Source organism: Varanus komodoensis, unplaced genomic scaffold, assembly GCF_004798865.1.
Source record: "Varanus komodoensis strain SLA01 unplaced genomic scaffold, ASM479886v1 scaffold14_1, whole genome shotgun sequence".
NCBI lineage: Eukaryota > Metazoa > Chordata > Lepidosauria > Squamata > Varanidae > Varanus > Varanus komodoensis.
Window position 1 is genome coordinate 19,845,367 of NW_025335438.1, and position 17,801 is coordinate 19,863,167.

General features: G+C 40.2%; 1 protein-coding gene across 8 annotated transcripts in view; it reads right to left on the bottom strand.

Moving 5' to 3' along the window:
- The window catches only part of LOC123020566 (chloride channel protein C-like), a 297,824-nt gene that overhangs the window by 155,649 nt on the left and 124,374 nt on the right, over positions 1 to 17,801 (bottom strand). For all 8 annotated transcript variants that reach the window (XR_006414127.1, XR_006414134.1, XR_006414135.1 and 5 more), the window contains one exon: positions 12,280 to 12,436. The gene's annotated coding sequence lies outside the window, so the exon portion shown is untranslated. The remainder of the gene's footprint in view (positions 1 to 12,279; positions 12,437 to 17,801) is intronic.

Sequence of the window (17,801 nt, forward strand, 5' to 3'; positions counted from 1 at the left end):
TGGGCCTTAGGAAGTCTGAGCAACAACAAAGCTAGTGGAGGTGACAGCATTTCAGCTGAGCTATTCAGAATCTTAAAAGACGATGCAGTAAAAGTGCTACACTCAATATGCCAGCAAATTTGGAAAACTCAACAGTGGCCGCAGGATTGGAAAAGGTCAGTTTACATTCCAATCCCAAAGAAGGACAATGCCAAAGAATGTTCAACCTACCACACCATTGCATTCATTTCACATGCTAGCAAAGTTCTGCTCAAAATCCTACAAGCTAGGCTCCAGCAGTATGTGGACTGAGAACTACTGGAAGTACAGGCAGGATTTCAAAGGGGCAGAAGAACTAGAGATCAATTTTCCAACATACTCTGGATCATGGAGAAAGCTAGGGAGTTCCAGAAAAACATATACTTCTGTTTCATTGACTATGCTAAAGCCTTTAATTGTGTGGATCACAACAAATTGTGGCAAGTTCTTAAAGAGATGGGAGTACCAGACCATCTTATTTCTCTCTTGAGAAACCTATATGCAGGTCAGGAAGCAACAGTGAGAACTGGGCACGGAACGACTGATTGGTTCAAAATTGAGAAAGGAGTTTGGCAAGGCTGTATACTGTCGCCCTGCCTATTTAACTTATATGCAGAGCACATCATGAGAAACGTGGGCCTAGATGAATCACCAGTTGGAATTAGGATTGCTGGGAGAAATATCAACAACCTCAGATATGCAGATGATACCACTCTCATGGCAGAAAGTGAAGAGGAACTAAAGAGCCTCTTGATCCGGGTGAAGGAGGAGAGTGCAAAAGTTGGCTTGAAACTCAGCATTAAGAAAACTAAGATCATGGCATCTGGTCCTCTCACTTCCTGGCAAATAGATATGGAAGAAATGAAGGTAGTGACAGATTTTATTTTCCTGGGTTCCAAGATCACTGCAGATGGGGACTGCAGGCAAGAAATTAAAAGACGCTTGCTCCTGGGGAGGAAAGCTATGGCAAATCTAGACAGCATACTAAAAAGCAGAGACATCACCCAGCTAACAAAAGTGCGTATAGTCAAGGCTATAGTTTTCCCAGTTGCACTGTATGGCTGTGAAAGCTGGACCATAAGGAAGGCTGAGTGCCAAAGAATTGAGGCCTTTGAATTGTGGTGCTGGTGGAGACTCCTGCGAGTCCCTTGGACAGCAAGGTGATCAAACCGGTCAGTCCTAGAGGAGATCAACCCTGACTGCTCTTTAGAAGGTCAGATACTGAAGATGAAACTCAAATACTTTGGCCACCTAATGAGAAGGAAGGACTCCCTGGAGAAGAGCCTAATGCTGGGAACAATGGATGGCAAAAGAAGAAGGGGATGGCAGAGAATGAGGTGGTTAGATGGAGTCACTGAAGCAGTTGATGTGAGCTTGAGTGGACTCCGGGGGATGGTGGAGGACAGAAAGGCCTGGAGGAATGTTGCCCATGGTGTCGTGATGGGTTGGACATGAATTCACGAGTAACGACTAACAACACTCTCTACATGGGGCTGCCTTTGAAGAGAGTCTCAATACTTCAACTGGTTCAGAATAGAGCTGCCAGGATGCTAACGGGGACTGGTCAGTTTTCACATATAACACCGGTCCTCTTCCAGTTTCACTGGCTACCAATTGAAGTTTGGGCCCAATTTGAGGTGTTGGTTATGACCTATAAAGCACTAAACAGCTTGGGTCCAGGATACCTGAAGGACCGCCTTCTTCCATATGTGCCCTTCTGCCCCTTGAGATCTGAGGCAGAGGTCCTGCTCTGGGAGCCCTCCTTGAAGGTGATTAGGAGGGAGAGTACCCGGAGGAGGGCCTTCTCTGTGGTGGCACCTCAACTATGAAATATGCTCCCCAGAGAGGTTTACCTGACACCAACATTATAATCTTGTCAGCACCAGGCAAAACCCTTTTTATTTTCCCATTATTTTAATGTTTAATTGATTTTAACTGTGGTTTTAGTATATTAATAGTCGGATGCTTTGGGGTTTGTTTTATTCTACTTATTTAGTGTAAGCCATCCTGAGATGTTTGTAGAGGATGGGATAGAAAAGCTTTTAACAAAATAAATAAATAAACCTCTGATATCCTGCTTTGGATTTCTTTTGCTATCTGAAGGCAAGTGGAGACATACTGACATAAATTAAAATGATGATGATGATAAGTGTTGTGTTGTTATATTTCTTTTTCTCCTTTGCTGGTAGGAAGTAGAAGTACATTAGCTGTTTCAACATACTTTACCTGGATTGGGGCCATCATCTAGTTTCATGGCAAAAGTCAGAATACTCAGAGCTGTATCCAAATGTTGTCAAGCTTAGAGTAGAGCCACTGAGATCAATGCAACTTAAGTCATAACTTGCTAGCCCCATTGATTTCAAGGAATTCCCTCCCAGGATGATTAAGGCTCCATTTATCCCTCATTCTCCAAGGCATACATTTAATATCAATTAATACAAAAGTCACCTTTTCAAGAACATCATGAATCTCCTAAAGGGATGGAACACACATTGCATTGCCAGTTAGATACAACAGCTTATTATCTTCTAAAGAAGAAATCCATGTATAAGCCCTTTATTTAAGCTAATAGACTAAAAGAATATTTAAAGCTTACAGTCCTTGGTCTAGATGGGCCATGTTCTGAATCGCTTGCTCTGAATCACTTAGTGTTTGTGAGCCCCGTCCTGCAAAATCATTTTGAGCTGGGTTCTGGCACACCTACAGCAGGAAGTGAGACTCCCTGAGGAACTGATTCCCTACGATACAAAACTAGCATTTTGGAAAGGTTCGTACCAGTACTGTTTCAAACATTTCTCCCACATTCTGTTTGACCGTTTTGAAAAGAAAGGCCACTAGTGATTAAACTATGATTAAATTATCACTTAATTTGACAGAGAAGAAATTGGGTTCAGTGTTCTTGAGCTTACTTTATTCTCTAGAGGCCAAGGAATGTGTGTGATTGTTCTGTATTTCATTGTACAATCACCTCTCCAGCAACTGCAGCCTCCACAACTTAAAGCCAAGCAGAAAACAGAATGAGGCAATTCCTCCCATTATGCTTTTTCAAAAACTGCTTTTCACCTGGAAGACTGGAGAGCTGTGAGACGCACATAATAGAAACAAAGAAAAACCACATATAGTACACTTGATCAGTCTATAATGATCAGATAAGCCCAAATCCACTCACAAAATACATTCAAAATGAAGTATAAAATACCCAAGACTTAGAAAAATTGATGCCTCTTTGACAAAAGAAAAAAAAATCTTTTCAGAAATTGGGGGAGAATTCTGGCACAGCACTAGTTCTACCTCTTCCCTGGATCTGGGTACAATACTGCCCCTCACACCTGCTGCGAGGTTTTCAGGTATTCTAAATATTTGTGTTAGAGGCAAGTTGCATCCATAATCAGAAATTCAGTGTTTGGAAGAGCCTGAGGAGGGTGTTGAAGCCTGAAGAATTACAATGAAAGCTGAGTCAAAATGTCTCAGAAGGCACTTTTCTCAGATAACTTCTGAGACAGTCCAGTATTTTTTACCCCACCCCTCAGAAATATGGCCCACTTTGCATAAGGCTCTCCAAAGTTTCTTCACCATTTTTAAGTGATGGCTGCTTTTCTTTTGCCTTCACAAGGCTCAGGTTGGGCATTACAGAAGATACATAATAGATACCAGGTGGCAAGATGGTTGATGCGGTCCCCACTTGCTGAGGAAAATAGAAAGAAGCTGTTCCAAACCCGCCCCCCTGCCAATGGTGAGCCCTGTCTGTGGGAAACGTGAAGAATTTCTCCTGCCCTTGGAAAAATTTGGTGAAACCCTTCTCCTCCCCACACACTCATTTTTTTCCCACAGAAAGGGTGAAGAATGTCAAGAAGTTGTTCATTTTCAGTTCTAGTTTAATACTTGAATGTGTGGAAATCTAGTTCCCTGCACAGTGGCAAGAGTTCTACCGTTTTGGTTCATGCTGAAGTCATTAATGTTCACAGAGAGTCTGTTCAGGTGTCAAAAATGAACCTGTCAGTCAGTAGCCATTTTTCTTATATAATGCACAGACATGATTCACAGTTGTCATATGTTATCAGAGCTTCCATTCATCTTTTAACCCTAAAGGGTTAGGAGACACAATAAAAAAGAAACAGCTTGCACCAGTGAATTTAGCTTTACTAAGTTTGAGCACATATGACATGGAAATGCAAATGTCCTTGTAAAATTCACATACTCCTGAGTTCACAGGAATGGCAAAGGCAGAGGGAAATTATTCCACATCCTGCGGAGAGGAAATTAAAGGTATTGAAGAAAAAAGAATGTGCTGTATGGTGCAAAAAGCAGTTTTTTGCCTCCTGATGCAGAACATCTGCCACATTTTTTCATTGACTCAGTGAGAAAATATAAGCATCTTCAAGCTTACATGAAGCCTATTCCAGACACAAGCTGTCTATGCTGGCAGCTGTGGGAAGACCCACAGGAAGTAAGGACCCTGGAAAAAAGAGTGTGGGAGTATGTCCTGTGGAGACAGATAGCAAGTTGTAACAGGGCTATGGGAACTTCTTCAGCATCGATGTGAGAATAAAAATTCACACGTCAAAGCCCCAGTTGTTTGGTCAGAGAGTGGGGCTTTTCAAATGGTATGTTACATTTGACAAAATTAATATAAATAACAGTTACATTGACAGTTGCTTTGGGATTAGAGGGTAAAAGTGTCTCCCATCCTGGCCTCACCCACTGGCCAGGAACCACTGGGAAGCTGTACCCCCTGCCTCCCAGGATTGCAAGGGGGACACCAAGCTCGACCCATCCATTGGCCTGAGAATGAGACCATCTTCCCTCCCCATTCCTATTTCCACTTAGACTGTTAGCCTGCAGGCAGCCCCTTTTATCTTTCAGTATTGGTACAACATTTTAGAAGGTATAGGTGCCTTTTAGTGTTAAATAATAATAAATCAGTGTCTTAACTATTATCACAACATATTCTCATGAAATGGACCATATAAACATATACATTTTTGCCTTATTCTTATCAAGAAGAATAAAACTTGACAATGCCCTCACTTAAGGCACAAAACAATGATCCATAAATTCTAATATGTTATCTTTAACCCTAGTAAATACTTTTAGTATAGCAAGTGACTCAAACAAGTCCAATTAACATGAACTTCAAAATTTGGGGTGCTATTATACTGCATTGCCACCATCTTCTTTTCTCACATATGTGAATGAAGATGTGTTTTCAATTTGTGGTTTCTCTGTCTCTAAGTCTATATGTCACGTAGTGTGGTCTTCCCCCCCGCCCCACTATCCTTTTAGTATCTGAACTATATAAGTGAGGGTGACAAGTGGCCACTGGGCTCCAGGGATCACCACCACCCCCAATTCAGGCCCCACTGCCCCACTGCCATGGAGGCTTAGACTGGCCTAATTTAGCCTAAAATGAGCTAAATTTATCTGCTCTAAGTCTTTGTAGTATCCGCTGCTAAAATTCAGCTGCAAACCACAACTTCCATATTTTTTTTCCTCTTTTTCAGGGGTCTTATGGCAGAGGGGGAGTGCAGTCCACAGCTGGTAGATAGTGAACTGGCCCCAACAGACTTCCTGAACCAAAATTAAATCTCAAATTGCTTAGCAACATCAGAAGGAGTCAAAGAGCTGTGATTCCTTTAGGGTTCAAGACATACCTTGATTTATTAGTGTGAACTGCTGACTATTGGCGAAATTGCATTTTTTTTTTTTTTTAATGTGATCAACCTGAGCCAAGTATCTAGGTTTTTAAACAATTTCCATTCTCCTCCTGCAGGGCCTCCATTATATTCCATTAAATGAGGATGCCTACTAGAACATAAACATACAATTGTAATACAAAGTAGAGGCAGAAGATGGAAAGAAAAAATGCAACAGAAAGATCTCCTATTTGGTGCATACTGTGAAAAGATTAGCATATGCAATGATTCATGGGTTATATAGCAGAAACTCCCCAGGAAGGGAAGCAGGAAATAAGAACATAAGAACATACATAAGAAAAGCTATCCTGGATCAGACTAAAGGTCCATCTAGTCCAGCATTCCACACATGGTAGCAAACCAGCTGCCCACAGGATCCCTCAAGCAAGATGGGTACAAGACCTCCTCCTGCCCAAGGTCCTCAGCAACTGGTGTATGCAAGCATGACACCTCTGGTAAAAGAGGATGCACATAGATAGCAAGGCTAGTCGCTGCTGATAGCCTCCTCCCTCGTGAATCTGTCCAACCCCTTTTTAAAGCCATCCAGATTGGCAGACATCACCACTTCTCATGGCAGCATATTCCATAGTGTAACTATATGTTGTATGGTAATTCCTTTTATTTGTCCTAAACCTCCACTCAATCAGCTTCATGGGAAGACCCTGGGTTCAAGTGTTATGGGAGAGGGAGAAAAATGTCTCCCTCTCTGCTTTCTCCACAACATGCATTATCTTAAGCACTCCTATCACATTTCCCCTTACTCACCTTTTTTCTAAGGTCAATAGTCCCAGTTGTTGTAGCTGCTCCTCATAAGGGAATTGACCCAGCTCCCTGCTCATTTTTGTTGCCCTTCTCTGCCCTTTTTCTGATTCAATAATGTCCTTTTTCAGGTAAGGTGACCAGAACAGAACACAATATTACAAGTACAGTCGCACCAAACATTGTAGAAAGGAAGTAATTTTGGCAGTTCAGTTTTCTGTTCTGTTCCTAATTATGCCTACATAAAATTTGCCTTCTTCACAGCAGCTGCACACTGGGCCAACATATTCATTGAGTTTTCTGCTCCTACCCCGATATCCCTTTCTTGCTCAGTCACTGCTGGTTCAGATCCCATTGCTGTATACGTAAAGCTGAGAATTTTTTATTTTTATTATTTATTTTTGCCTCAGTATATATTATTCTACCCTTACTTACATTGTACTGCATTTGCCATTGTGATGTTCATTCTCCCAGCTTAGAGAAATCCCTTCGGAGCTCCTCAAAATCACTTTTGGTTTTAACCAACTCAAAAGATTTAGTGTCATCAGCAAACATGGCCACGTCACTACTTACTCCTAATTCCAGATCACTGGTCCCAGTGCAGAATGCTGTGGGACTTCACTGGTGAACACCCTGCACTGGGAAAAGTTGTGTTCTGTTCTTTAACCACACAGTGATCCATAAAAGGACACATCCTTTTATTCCATGACTGCTTAGTTTGCTCAGGAGCCCTTGGTGAGGGACTTTATCAAAAGAAATTGTACCTTTCTAGTAATCATTTCCTGTAGAGTGTTGAGGGAATGAAGTTTGTGTGTGTGTGTGTGTGAGAAAGAGAGAGAGAGGAGGGGGGACACTTTTACTAACTTGCCATGTATTAACAATGGGAAGAAAACTACCAGAAAAGGACTCACTAAAGAATTCATTTAAAAATATATTTCCCTATGAGTTCCACAGTACAGTTGAATATTGTATGATACTGATATAAAATTAAGTAGCTGAAAGTCACAATAACCACAAATTTGGTAAATAATTTTTAGATTATTTCCCTCCATTCAAACATTAGAGTTCCACAACTAGAATTCCAAATGTGAATTTCTTCTTCAAAAAGCAATCTCAGAGAGGCAACATTTCCTCCTACATCATAGCTCCAAGCCAAATCACACCCCCACATCCTCTTAAGCCACAGAAGTGAAAACTTTCTACTAAAAAAAGTCATACTTGTATGTTTTCTCTTTGGTGGGTAATAGCAGCAATTGACATTATGGAACTAATGCAGGAAAAAGTGCTAAAGCAGCATTAACTGGATCAAGTCCCCAACTTAGTACCTTGCAGATGTTTTGGTCAACAATTCCCAACATCCACAGTGAATTCCCAACATATGGAGAACACTGGGTTGGGTAAGCCTGGGTTACAGTCTCCTTTCCCTGCACCATACCCCTGATCCAAATAATACCCTCTCCCAACAGCTGCTGTTAAAAATAATGTTGTAGAGAGTTCAAATCACAGAAGCCCAACGTATCCTATAGATTGTCCCTTTAGCACTTCTTACTGGAGCTTGATATCTGAACTGCTTTTTTAAAAAATACAGATGTGTTAATTCATCCAGCTCCTCAGTAACAGCAAAAAAAAAACGCCTGAGAATCACAAAACCCTATTAAGACATCATACAAATAGTAGATCAATAAAAGGTTTCCTTTCATTAAGAAGGACCATAGCTTTGTAAAGTTTGGTCTACAGCAATCATACGCCCTAAGTAAACCAGCTTAAAACAGCAAGCTCTCTTGCAAATTACAGTGAAGCATGGCGAATTGGTGAGCATCTTTCAAAGCATCTTTTGATTCCTCTAAAGCCGATGGGAAGTACTCTGGAGGCATAAATAGAATGCAGATGTTCAAAAATGCATTTTAGCATTCTGCTGAACATATTACCCTACTGGGAGGCTGCTGCTTTTCTCTGGGGACATTCCAAAGAGAGCCCAGCTGATTGTCTCATATTGAAACAACATGTCCAAGATAAATTCCAATGGAAGAAAAAAGCTGGGCTATTCTCAGAACAAACATAAATCATGAAATTAGAAGGCCATTCCTCTCCCTTCTCTCCCTTCTTTTTATCTGTCCTGCTTCCTTTTTTCACTTTCCCCCAATCCACTAAAGAGCTCCCCAAAGGGGAACAGAGTAGTAGGTAAATGACTGCCAAACATGATGCTTCAGGCACTCGCCATAGTTCCCAAGTGCTGCACAGATGGCTGCTGGATAGAAGGTGTAGAGTTTTCAGCTCTAGTGGCCTTTGTTTTCAAGATGGAAAGAAGGAAAAGAAACGTCAGTACTGTGTTGCTTCAGATCTCCTGTCAAGCTCTTACAACATTTTTATTTCCCTGGAAGTTTAGATTCTGACCTTATAACAAAACTTTGCACACACAAAAATTAAATGGGAAATAAAGCAGCTAACACAGCTGATAAATGAGCAGCACAGCTAAAATCAGCATCATCATTAAATCTCTAGTGAAGAAAATGTACTACACGTAGAAGACACTGAATCACAAGATGTCACAGACCACCCCAACATCCCAATGTGATGTTGTAATCTGCTAGAGAGTATGTTCTTAATTATTGCATGGATGTTCCAGGGAGCACCTAGACAACTGCTCTTAATGACTTTTTCCTCGGAAGCTACAAGCTATGATCTGAGAGACCCAGCCAAGAGCAAGAGCTGAAGGGAAAGCCCAAGTCAAGGGAAAGGGTTTCTGACAGACACAGGCCAGGAAAGAGGTTAAGATACAATTAAAAACTGAGTGAGATGAAAGCTGGGTGGAGTCAGTGGACAGAGTATATAAGAGAAATAGATGGGAAAACAGGAAGTGGGTTTTATGCAGGCAAAAGCCCTGTGAGTGGTTTGTAGAACTTTTTTATTATTTCTTGCACTTTTTTGCAGGGTGTTGTGAGTAACTGGCCTGGCAAGTTGCATTGTTTATGGATGTTTTATGATAGGCAAGATTAAAGAACATGCAGTTTGCTCAAAGGAGATCAATCTATAATGCCTGATGGGAATCTAATGACCCACAGAGATTTGATGCTGGGTAAATGCCTCACATAGTGAGTTACAGTCTGACGAAAGACTACTTTGCTCCAAATAGGTCTTGTTTTAGAGCTTTTGTCTGTCCTTTATTCAATGGTTTGGTCACCCCCAGCATTAGAGTTGTATCTGAGTTACATAATGAAAGAGTGTATACACACACACACACACACACACACACACACGAAGCAGAGATTAAAACAGTGTTTTATATCTAGTTGGGCTGCTTATTGTACCCACGCTACTAATGGAATGGTTTGGTTTTGTGTTGAAGCTTTGTGATCCTGGAGTTTAGAATACAAAAATAGGTCAGGTTGCCTAATTTCATTTCTGTTATGACTGCAGAACTAATAACTATAGTGCTGGTTGCAATGGACTTCAGATGCTAGGTCAGAGTGGGTGATAACTTTTTATCTGATTTGTTGCCTGGACTGTTGGAAATTGGAAATGGATGGGGATGCTGTACATTTGGTAAATGAGATTGAAGCTTAAATTGTGTATTACAGGTCTTTGTGTCAGGTCTTTGTGTTTGTTTTGTTTTGTATTAATTCCTACTCATATAGGCATTTTTGGTAATAAGTTAGCAGATTTAGCTGCTAAAGTGTATATATGATGCTGTTAAGAGTTTTCTGTCTTAGTCAGATGCAAATAATATGGTTAAGCACAATTTTTTAAATAAAGGGTTAGCAACTGTATTGAGAGGTGTGAATTACTAGGAATAGAATATTTTTTTTCCATTTGCCTATGTTTCTCCAATTTTCAGACTTTGCTCAATAGGTTCAAATGACACAATTTGTTATGTTTAGGGCTATGACCAGTCATTGTGCTTTGTACAGTATGATTTGTCCTTGGCTTATCTTGTTTTAGACAATGTTCTGTGCATTAAAGGAAACAATCAGTTAGGCCCTTTGATATTGGCTTATAGTGAAGGGAGGGAATATCTTACTGTAGACTGCAGCGTCTGGTAATTATGACTTTTCTGTTGGAAGCTGTTGCTTTGGGGCATGGTTTTGAAGGCATTATGGGATATTTTCTGGGCCACTCCTCTTTGTAATCATTTGTAATTGGGAGAGCCAATGTGTTGTAGTGGTTAAGCGCATGGGACAGGGATTCAGGCAATCTGGGTTCTAGTCCCCACCCAGCCATGGACCCAACTGGGTGACTTTGAGACAGTCACAGACTCTTAGCCCATCAAACCCACAGGGATGTTGATGTGAGCATAAGATTGAGAGGAGGAGGAGAATGCTGTAAGCCATTTGAAGTTCTTAAAAAAAAGAATAAGGGGAGATATTAATCTAATTAATAAATAAAGCTTATTTGTGACCAGTAGGCAACAGGCATAGACCTCTTTGTTGACCTTGCTAGCTATTAATCCCTGGGATGAAGAAGAGGAGAAAAGAAGGGAAGAGAAAAGATTAACCATGAAGGAGATAAGTGAAGAAAAAGAGGCCGGACATCATGTGAATGGGATGGCATAACTATCACTGAAGTACTAAAACTGATGCTTGCTTGCCTAAGGATGAAACTCCAGACCAAGTAAATAGACCATTGCAACTTTATACTGACCAAACAAGCAGCAGAGCCAGCAATAAGATATGTGGAAATGGATATACCTCCAAATGACAAAGTACCTCAGGGAACGGTGCAGCTCAGAGCTTTGAAGAGCTAAAAGTTATACTGGTGGAGTTAATCTTGTCCTTCCACACATGTTTACCGGTGTTTCTGCTTATCAGAATAAACCTGTTAGGTGTTGAATTGCTACCATTTTTCTACATCCATTATTTGGAAAGTAGGTGAAAGATACAAAACATAATGGTGTTGGACTGCTCCATCTACATGTAGACACTGTAACAGATGCCTGCCAAAGTGTGAGTCTACTTCAAGATCTTAATTTTTATTTCATTTACTATATTTGTATCACCAAAGAAGCTAAGAATACCATATGTATCTATTCCACTTGGCTTGCTTTTATACTAGATACTCTTTTAATTGGTGTATGTATATAATTTTGTTTGGGTCAATATTTATTTTCATAGTTCATTATTAAAATATTTTTCTAACCTGATTCTTTTACATGCCAAGGAAGAAAACCCACAACTCCTACCCCAACAAAGGAATGATGTGAGCCCCTTCAAAATGGATAGTAGGTCCAAAGTAGATATCACAACAAACACATAGCTGCCATCAAAACTGGCAGGTGTGTACAAGTATCTCATTCCCCAGTCTTCCTCCATTGTGCTAACTAGCACAATTTAGTCATATCACCATATTATAATATCCTATTCTTTCACTGTGTTCACTCAGTATCATTTGACTTCCACTGACAGGGAATACAAAAAAGCAGAATATTGGGGTGTTAAGACATGTGTATAAGAAACAAACAAGAGGAAAGCAAATGAACCATGTAGGTGCCACCTTTAGTGGCTACTAACACATACTGCAGTTTATAGTCTAGCCCTCAAACAATTTAAAAAAGAAAAAATACCAATATACTAAGACTTAAATATATAGTTTGTTAATAAAACAAAGAAATTGTTTTGAGGTCAACATACCATTTTAAGCAATTTATGATCTTTACCATTCAGATGCACAAGTTATTCCCCTTTTAGAGCAGTGGAGCTCAGTGAGATCAATTGTTCAAGAATAATTTGCCCAAGGTTACAAAGGCAGCCTATGGCCTCATTTCAATTTCAAAACCAAGTCCAAAACCACATTGTATTGACTGAAGTGCACTTACTGTTTCCCCCTGCCTTCCACCACCCTTCAGTTTGTTAATATTCCCAGAAGCATGTTAATCCTTGGGATCCACATCTGTACATCAGGCAGCTTGGGTGGGAAGAGTATATGCTGTTTACTTCCCTGACAATGTTTACATTTCACACTGGGAAAGCCCCCTGTGGAAAAAGCACACACATTACACACACATATATACACATACAGATTCACTCTGAAACCAAGGCTTAAGAAAAGCTCTGTGGGGACCTATAGATCATACGCTATAAATCAAGACATCACAACTGTAAACATATACACCATGAGAAATGGGAACTAACTGTTGCTTACAAATACACAGACACAGCTCCAGCTGTGGGGGATAAAAGTTGAGGGATAAATCACCAACTGAGAGTAGCCAGGAACTCCCACCCATCTTCTAGGCATCATCAGCTATCAAGCAAAAGGGTTATAGCTCCATACAATAGCTGTAGTACAGACAGTTCATGTGACTTTGCATCATATGATAATTGCAAAGATGGTATGAAAGCATCCTGGAATGTCCTTGTGGAATAGCATTACCTTTCTTCCAATAACTTGATTTGGAAAAATTCATGTTGCTTGTGTAACACCTGTTGAGTAAAACATTGGGCATCCATGGCAAGAGAATAGAAGTGTATAGGCTATCTTCCTTTAATAATTCCAGCAGGTGAAGGCACTGCCCATCTTCCAGTGTATCAGAACTCCAGTTATATACAAATGCTGGCTTCTGCACCTAGCTCCTCAGTGGTGCAGCCAGAAATGCACCTTGGGGCTACAGTCCAAGACCCCATAGCCCAGACTCACATTCCAGCACAATGACCACCCAGGATGTAACAGGAAGTGAGGAAATCAGGAAAGGAGAAGCAACACACATTTTATTCTGTGTGTCATGAAGGTGCTATCATGGTCATTATGGTGCTATCTTGATTTAAAATAGAAAACTACACATGTCTTGTGTTTTTTTTAAAAAAAACAAACAAACTGAGTTCACCAACAGTTTTGCTGTTGTTTTAGCAGATCAGGAATGTAGAAACAGCTCTAAGGAATGGAATGGTGGTTACAAATGCTGGCAAGGAGGAAGAGAAATGTTAGTTTTGTGTTTCATAACTGAAGTAATACACATGGACATTTAAGAGGAGCTCCTACGAAATATGAACTCCAGGGTCTAACATTAAATTACCTGGCAGCCATACCTCTCCTTCTGTATATGAGGAATCCCATATCCACCCTTTAGAACTGTCCAGTCAAGAGCCCTGACAAGGGTAAAACACATCACCACTGCCAGTAAATGCAGAAGCATTCATTAGCATTCATTAAAATTAGAGACATTCACCCAAAATTTGCACATTTAACTCTGTTAGCACTTCACATCTTTGTACAAGAATAGTTTGGGCACCTAGAGTGTCTTTTCAGTGTTGTACTTGGCATTCATGATAGCAGATGAGGCTGATATTCCTTTTGTTCTTGGGTTGAAAGGATCTTCCCCAAACACCAAGGTGTTAAAAAGTGTGCAAACTGCTTTTCTGGATTAAGGTCTTCTGGTTCCCAGGAATTCTACCACATATACTATAGTACCACTATCTCCTGCAGCTAGTTTCACCCTCCTATCCCTCTGCCCAGTTCTCCAGCTGCTGTCCTCCATTATTATATAGCTGTCTTTAATTTAGTTAAGGACCTATATGAAAACATGACTTTATGCTCCCTCTCCAAACTGCAAGGGAGCCTGATAACAGAGAAGGTTTTGAGTAACTGCAAACCCCTTCTATATAACTGAAAAGACTTTGCTTCATAGGCTACATCAGAAGAAGAAATCCCCTTTCCCCCCACACTCTAGCAGAGATAATATTGGTACAGTATACACCACCTCAGTCCCCATCTTACCATATCTCAAGTCTACAGATTACAATTAGTCCTCCTAGTGGTTCTACCTAATTTCCTAGCACACTCTCACTTCCTTATTCAGAGAAAAAGTGTCTCATCCCCTTTGTACTTTTGTTACTCCATTTCAGCTGCCTGTTTTCCCTATTCTGTCTTTAGAGCATTAATCTGATATTATGCTCCAAATCAAAAGCTGCTTAGATAATTTACTCTTTACCAGAGCTGCATATTCACCAGTTTCAGTATACTGTATAATAAATTCCTAGCCTTGGTTGGTATTTTATCTCCCTGTAGCACACTGCAGCTGTAAGCCCAAGAACCCCCAAGCACATGTCATTTGGGCACATGTGGGCACATGTGATCAAATACATTTGTTAGCAATAAATGTAGAATAAATCAATAGAAGCAAGTTTGAAAAGACAGGATGTTACTGCTACCTCAAGTAACATTAATTGGCAATATTCCATACTGATCTCTAGATAAGGTATGCAAGGACACATTGAACTATAATTATACATTCCAAAAGAATATGTTATCCAGTGTTCTTTCCAATTTTTCCCACATCTGCTAATATACTGATTAGCCTGCAATGTGTTGCCCACATTCTAACATCACATGCTTTCCCTGACTCAAAAATATCAGATGGGAAAGAGCTTTAACAACACTGCATAGAGTATAATAATAATATTACAGCGCAAATTAGTTGGTCATACTAAGCAGAGACACACTTAAGTATTTCAAGTTAATACAATATTAAAACATACCTCTGGCAATTAGTTCAGGGAATAAAACATTGTCTCAAAAACCTTTCTAAATAGGAGTTTGTATTGTCTCCTGAAGGCAAGGAGGCTGAAACTAAAATGCATCTCTGTGGACACTGCAAGTCCAAACATCCTGTTGGGGCCTGCTTCCACCTATGTCCCACCTGTTTTAATCCCACACCCAAAACCATTGCATAAGGAGCCCCTTTGCACAAGCACAACCTTGGCTGAAATGAGGGATAGGGCAAAACATGTGCTGGGGGATCCTGGGAAAAATGAAATCTGAGCCAGCTTTCTAGCCATTTGGGAACGCTGGTCTTGTGCTACAAATGTGTAGCATCTCTTTAACATTGTACAGTGGTATCAGCAAATGCTTAGATGAGATTCAGAATAGAAGGAGTTCAAAATAGCTTCTAAAATCCCATGCTTAGAGTAGGTTTGGATCCTAATTCCACAGAAGGGAGAGAAGTCACTTTAAACGTATCTTCTGCCACATTTGAGAGCAGACAAATAGGATAACAATTATCTGACAGCTGTCTATTTTAGGCTTTAGGTCACCAAATACCTGAATGTATGATAATATAGGGAAAGAAAAACTGAGGCCTTAAGTGATTCGTCTGAGATCAAATAAAAGATCAGTTGTCGTTGCAGATTTAAAGTCTAGACCTCCTCTCATAAGACCCAAAGTATTTCTCAATATGTATGTACATATATTAGATTGCAAGAAATAATTCATCCCAGACTACACATACCTACATACAAAGAGAGATGAGCACACAGGCATACAGTATAATTATAAGAGAGAGAGAGAGAGAGAGAGAGAGAGAGAGAGCGCGCGCGCGAGCGCGAGTGCACTTAAGAGTAGGCGGGAGTTTCCATTGTGGGCTGTAAAGAACAATGCACTATCAGAACCAAGGTGGCATTGCATGCTTGTACACGTACCCTCCCTTTTAGATCTTTCCTTTGCTAATAAAGGACCTGAAGTCATGCTATTGTCACCAGAGTTTGGCATGTGCTTAGCCACTGATACCGTGGCAGCAACAGTGTGCCTGGTGCCAGTCCTTATTGTCACAGCAGCCGCAGCACTGTATGAAGAAGGGCCCTTCAGGATGCAGGACAATACTGGGAAGGAAAAGGAGGGAATCCTCAACCTTGGGGCAGGGCCTGGTGGCAGACTATTGAACCCTGTGTCTCGACAAGCCACTAAGAGTAAGAAAAAAAATCTTGGGAGCTTCAGAGGTTGCTGATGAAAACAAAGGAGTCTATCGTGTAGGAAATAAAACAAAACAGAGTGAGATTATGTTTTCTTTTGGAGACAAAATAAGTACAGAGCATTCCAGTAGGGTCAGGCAAGTTCTGCACCCTTCACAAAAATTGATTCACAGAGGGAAGGTGAGAAGGCAGGCATGCACTTAAATGCAGGCAGCAAATTCAGAAAGAAAGAAGTGGTCTTGAAAATGAAATAGAAAAAGAAAAACCCTTTCCAATTTCACTTTTGGAGAAGAAGATGTACAGGGGAGAATAGGTTAAAAAGGGTAAACATTTTATCCAAGTTTTAAATAAGCATTGAACTGGATCTACAAAGTACCAGTATTGAATAATGCTTCCTCGCAATTCAATTACATTACAAAATTGAATTATAAAACATAAGAGGCCTGATATTTATTCATTCATTCATTCATTCATTCATTCATATATTTATTAGATTTTTATGCCACATCATTAGTCAAAAGGTTCCCTGAGCAGAATATTTGGACTTGCTTGAATTCATTCATTTTCTTTTAAATCAATGAGAAGTTTTAGGAGTATTGCAGCTGGGGGAAGGTTTAAGCACTATAAAAGAGCTCGAAGAAAATTTCACAGAATTCATATTTCTGAAGTCAAAATGTCATCTCAAATTTTGCAATTTGAATGTTGGGAATGAAATTTGACATCAGTTTTGAAATCTGGTCCATTTCAGCCAGGTGAATGAATGAATCAAGTGAATGTTAAATTTACTGTATTTCAATGCAAGCCCTTATTCCATATTCAAACAATATACACTGGTGTTCATATTCATGTCAGATATCAGACATTGTTACTGTTGCAGGTAAGATGGAGCTAGTGTAGTGTAGAGATCAGACATGGTGCTTCAGTCATGAACTCTGTTGGCGACTGTGGGTCAACTACTGTCTGGATTGTTGTGAGGGTCAAATGAGGAAGAAGGAGAGCCATACAGAGTATCCTGAGCTTGTTGGGGGACGACTGGCAGGGCGTGGAAAATATTTACCAGAAAATCAGCAAAATAGAATTTATTGAAGCAAATTTTGCTTCACCTCTATAATGGAACAAGCCAGAAACCACTTCTGCACTGTGGGTGATTGACTGACCATGCTTTTATTGTGCTCTTACTACTCTTTTGGATCAATCAGAATTATGCATTCAAATAATGTATCAAACAAGACAATGCCAATGACTCCAGCATACCTAGATTTCCATATGGTTTAAACAAATTTGTAGGTAAAGCACTGCGGAATGACATCACAGGATCACATATATTAAATAAGATCCTAATATAGTAACCTTATGTGATATATTTCAAAACTTGCCTTTGAGAAACGGGATGCATAGCATAGCTGTAGAAAGGGACCTGTACCTGTAGAGAGTTTATTTGGAAAGGGACATTCAGCCATGGAAATCTAAACACAGTTTCTCTGGGACCAGATATTGTATGCACTACAGAAAATGGCAACAAGCCCCAAGGCGCATCCATGAGGTGCTTTAGAAGGATGAATTCATTTAGAAATTAATCCCCCATCCACATAAACATGAAGCATTATTTATCCTGGTCCCCTTAAATGCTATACAGATGTTTGAGCCATGCAAA